Here is a 5,853-nt window from a genome sequence, read left to right on the forward strand (position 1 = left end):
GTCTTTGGAAATAGTTTTAGTGAAGAGAGTAGGATTGGCTTTACTGACTTTGAAGCCATTAGTGATAAGAAAGTCTCGCAGGCATTCATACCATGCTCTTAGGGCTTGCTTGAGCCCATAAATTAAAGCGCCTTTGAGAGCTTATACACATGGTTAGGATGCTCACTATCTTCAATGCCGGGAGGTTGCTCAACATAGACCTCTTCCTTGATAGGGCCATTGGGGAAGGCACTCTTCACGTCCATTTGATAAGCTTGAAGCCATGGTAAGTAGCACAGGCAAGTAATTTGTGAATTGATTCAAGCCTAGCTACGGGTGCATAAGTTTCATCAAAGTCCAAACCTTCGACTTGTGAATAACCTTTGGCCACAAGTCGAGCTTTGTTCCTTGTCACCACACCATGCTCATCTTGCTTGTTGCAGAATACCCACTTGGTACCTACAACATTTTGATTAGGACATGGAACTAAATGCCATACCTCGTTCCTTGTGAAATTGTTGAGCTCCTCTTGCATTGCCACCACCCAATCCGGATCTCTTAGTGCATCCTCTACCCTGTATGGCTCAATAGAGGAAACAAAAGAGTAATGTTCACAGAAATGTGCAACTCGAGATCTAGTAGTTACCCCTTGCACCAAGTATGGAGTTGACGGGGTAATCTCTTTGAATTGCTTGGTGGACTCTTGGGTGCGGCGGTTTTTGATCCCAAATTTCTTGGTCATCTTCCTTGTCTTCATCTCCTCATTGATCAATGTCCTCCTCTTGAGGTGGCTCATCATCTTGATCTTCATCATCATCTTGAGCCTGAACCTCATCTTGAGTTGGTGGAGATACTTGCATGTAAGATGATGGTTGATCTTGTGCTTGTGGAGGCTCTTCGGATTCCTTAGGACACACATCCCCAATGGACATGTTCCTTAGCGCTATGCATGGAGCCTCTTCATCATCTAGTTCATCAAGATCAACTTGCTCCACTTGGGAGCCATTAGTCTTATCAAACACAATGTCACAGGAAACTTGAACTAATCCAGTGGATTTGTTGAAGACTCTATATGCCCTTGTGTTTGAGTCATAACCAAGTAAAAAGCCTTCTACTGCTTTAGGAGCAAATTTGGATTTTCTACCTCTCTTAATAAGAATAAAGCATTTTCTCCCAAAGACTCTAAAATATGAAACATTAGGCTTTTTACCAGTAAGGAGTTCATATTATGTTTTCTTGAGGATTCGGTGAAGATATAACCGGTTGATGGAGTAGCAGGAGGTGTTAATCGCCTCGGCCCAAAACCGGTTCGGTGTCTTGTACTCATCAAGCATGGTTCTTGCCATGTCCAGTAGAGTTCTATTCTTCCTCTCCACTACACCATTTTGTTGAGGTGTGTAGGGAGAAGAGAACTCATGCTTGATGCCCTCTTCCTCAAGAAATCCTTCTATTTGTGAATTCTTGAACTCCGTCCCATTATCGCTTCTAATCTTTTTGATTCTCAATCCGAACTCATTTTGAGCCCGTCTCAAGAATCCTTTTAATGTCTCTTGGGTTTGTGATTTTTCCTACAAAAAGAACACTCAAGTGAAGCGAGAATAATTATCCACAATAACTGACAGTACTTACTCTTGTCGATGCTTATGTAAGCGATCGGGCCGAATAGGTCCATGTGGAGTAGCTCGAGCGGTTTGTCTGTCGTCATTATGTTCTTGTGTGGATGATGGACTCCAACTTGCTTTCCTGCTTGGCATGCGCTACAAATCCTGTGTTTCTCAAAATGAACATTGGTTAGTCCTAAAATGTGTTCTCCCTTTAGAAGTTTGTGAAGATTCTTCATCCCAACATGGGCAAGTCGGCGATGCCAGAGCTAGCCCATATTAGTCTTAGCAATTAAGCAAGTGTCTAGTTCAGCTTGGTTATCATTAAAATCAACTAAATATAGCTGACCATCTAATACTCCCTTAAATGCTATTGAATCATCACTTCTTCTAAAGATAGTAGTAGTAGCACCTATATCAGTAAAAAGACAGTTGTAGCCCATTTTGCATAATTGAGAAACAGAAAGCAAATTGTAATCTAAAGAATCTACAAGAAAAACATTAGAAATGGAATGGTCAGGAGATATAACAATTTTACCCAAACCTTTGACCAAACCTTGATTTCCATCCTCGAATGTGATAGCTCGTTGGGGATCTTCATTTTTCTCGTATGAGGAGAACATTCTCTTCTCCCCTGTCATGTGGTTTGTGCACCCGCTATCAATTATCCAACTTGATCCACCGGATGCATAAACCTACAAAACAAATTTAGGCCTTGTTCTTAGGTACCCAAACGGTCTTGGGTCCTTTCATATTAGAAACAAGCACCTTGGGTACCCAAACACAAGTCTTTGGACTCTTGTGTTTGCCCCCAACATATTTGACAACTACTTTGCCTGATTTGTTAGTTAAAACATAGGAAGCATCAAAAGTCTTAAATGAAATATTATGCTCATTTGATGCATTAGGATTTTTAGGCATTTTAACATTAGTAGAATGCCTAGAGCTAGAGGCATAATTTTTATACATAAATGCATGATGAGAAATATTGTGAGGTTTTCTAGCATGAATTTTCCTAATCTTATGCTCAGGATAGTTTGCAGGATATAAAATGTAACCTTCTCTATCCTGAACCATGGGTGCCTTGCCCTTTACAAAGTTAGACAATTTCTTAGGGGCATTAAGCTTGACATTGCTTTGGTTCCCTTGTTGGAACCCAATGCCATCCTTAATGCCATGGCGTCTCCCATTATAGAGCATGCTTCTAGCAAATTTAAATTTTTCATTCTCTAGCTCATGCTCGGTGATTTTAGCAGTTAAATTAGCTATGTGATCATTTTGTTGTTTAATCATAGCAATGTGATCATCAATAGCTTCAATATTAACATCTCTACATCTAGTACAAATAGTAACATGCTCAACAGTAGATGTAGAAGGTTTGCAAGCATTTAATTCTTCTATCTTAGCATTTAAAATGGTATTTTCATCTCTAAGACAGGAAATTGATTCATTGCAAACATTCAATTTTTCAATCTTAGAAACTAATTTATCATTCTCAATTCTAAGACAAGAAATTAAATCATTACAAATGCTAAGCTCCTTAGATAAATTTTCATTCTTCTCTACTTCTTGAGCATAAGCATTTTTCAACTTAACAAAAATTTTATTTTCCTTAACGAGCAACTCCTCTTGACATTCCAAGAGATCATCCTTCTCGTTAATGGTTTCAATTAATTCATTCATTTTTCTTTTGTTCCATGGTGAGGTTGGCAAAGAGAGAAATTAAACCATCTTCATTATCACTAGAGCTACCATCATCACTAGATGTGGTATATTTGGGGGTGGCTCTAGAGTGTACATTCTTCTTTTTGCCGTCCTTGGCCATGAGACACTTGTGGCCGATGTTGGGGAAGAGGAGGCCTTTGTTGATGGCAATGTTGGCGGTGTCCTCGTCGGAGGAGGAGTCGGTGGAGCTCTCGTCGGAGTCCCATTCCCGCACCATGTGCGCCTCACCACCCTTCTTCTTGTAGTACTTCTTCTTCTCCTTCTTCTTCCCTTTCTTGTCCTCGTCCCTATCACTTTCACTAGAATATGAACATTTAGCAATAAAGTGACCGGACTTACCACATCGGTAGCACACCCTTTTGGAGCGGGGCTTGTAGTCATTCCCCCTCCTTTGCTTTAGGATTTAGCGAAAGCTCTTGATGATGAGCGTCATTTCCTCCTTGTCGAGCTTAGAGGCGTCGATTGGAAGCCTACTTGGTGTAGACTCCTCCTTCTTCTCTTCTGTTGCTTTGAATGCAATGGGTTGCACCTCGGGTGTAGAGGTGGTGCCTTGCTCCAAGTTGACAATGTGTTTGGAGTCTTTGATCATAAGTTCAAAGCTCACAAACTTGACAATAACCTCCTTGGGAGACATCTGTTTATATCTAGGGTCTCCACGGATTAGTTGCACTTGAGTGGAATTATGAAAAACAAGTGATCTAAGAATAACCTTGACCATCTCATGGTCATCCCACTTGGTGCTCCTGAGGTTGCGCACTTGATTCACCATTGTCTTGAGCCGGTTGTACATGGCATGCGGCTCTTCCCCTTTGTTGAGGACGAATCGATCGAGCTCACCCTCGATCGTCTCCCGCTTGGTGATCTTTGTCACCTCGTCCCCTTCGTACGCGGTTCTGAGGACGTCCCAAATTTCTTTGGCATTCTTTAACCCTTGCACCTTATTATACTCCTCTCGACACAAGGAGGCGAGGATTATAGAGGTGGCTTAGGAGTTAAAGTGCCTAATTTAGGTGGCCTTGTCCGAGTCATAATCCTCGTCTCCCACCTGTGGTACCTGCGCTCTAAACTCAACAATATCCCATATGCTTTCGTGGAGTGAGGTTAGATGGTGCCTCATTTTATCACTCCACATGCAATAATCTTCACCATCAAAATATGGTGGTTTTCCTAGGGGTACCGAAAGTAGAGGAGCACATTTAGAAATGCGGGGATGACGAAGTGGCATCTTACTATACTTCTTGCGCTTGTGGCGCGTCGAAGTTGTAGACTCAGCGCCAGACGTGGAGGGTGATGAAGAGTCAGTCTCGTAGTAGACCACCTTCTTCATTTTCTTCTTCTTCTTGTCACCCCTCCTAAGTGACTTGATGGAGAAAGAGGATTCCTCCTTTAACTTGTTGCTGGACTCCCTTGATGGTGTGACGGAACCTCCCAAGTCATTAGGCCCACCTACAATTGTCCTTGTCCAACGAACCTCAGACAACCCTGCAGGTGCCCCTGAATCACTTGACAAGTTCGGTATCTGCTTTCCTTACCTTTCCCAAGAGCGTTTCACCCGTCATGCAGACATTACAATACATCGGAGGTGCGAAAATGCGGAAGCAATTACATTAACTTACCTTTATTGAAAAGTAAGACAAAGTTATATAGTTACAGACTAGAACATAATATATAAGTACTGAGTATTATTATTACAAACCACGGGAGGCAAAAACCCCTATCGATAAGTATTAAACAAAAGTTTTACGGAGGATCCTTTCCTCCCGTAGCTTTAGTCTTGATTTTCTTCCTTTGGTACCACCTTTGAACAGAAGCAACAAAAGTTTGCCGCTTCTTCACCTAAAACATGGGACAAAGCCCTGAGTATGGAATTACTCAGCAAGTCTTACCCGACTAAAGAAAAGACTCTCAAGGGTATGCTGGCTAGAGGGAGTCAAGGTAGGGCTTATCAATAATCAATGACTCTGTTTGTAGAAATGCTTACTAAGAGTGGATCCTTGAAAATCCAGTTTTATTTGTCAGGTTAAGTAAAAATTACCTGCAGCTAGGGTTTTGTCTACCCTAATTCAGTCACTTGACCTATACTAGCCAATTTCTTAACAACCCTTTATCTTCTCTGGATTGCTACGTGTAAGTCAGTGGCCAAGTCTTCATAACCGTGAAGTTACAGCGATCCGAATCGATTATACTCAGCTGAGGATCTCCAATCACACGACATATGTAGCACTTAACCCTTGCATATGTCAACTCGCCACCGGGGTTCTTAAGACCAGATCAGGTTCACGCCAACCGAGAGCACAGATACACCACCGTCCAGCCTCTTGCCACGGAGGCTACACGCTACTCTCGCCATCTCTCCACTCCCATTGCGTGGTATCTTATTCTGGTATTAGTCTGCCCGAGGCAAAGCTTACCCATGACGAGGCATGTGACTAGTTAAAGGGTCCTCGGTCATCAAGCCTACATCGGCACGGTCCTTAATCGACTCAGACGGAGACACTACACCAAGACGCTCTTCTCGTGCAAGTCACCCGCCCGGTCTCAGCTTTAT

The sequence above is a fragment of the Zea mays genome, chromosome 1 (genome assembly GCF_902167145.1).
Source record: "Zea mays cultivar B73 chromosome 1, Zm-B73-REFERENCE-NAM-5.0, whole genome shotgun sequence".
NCBI lineage: Eukaryota > Viridiplantae > Streptophyta > Magnoliopsida > Poales > Poaceae > Zea > Zea mays.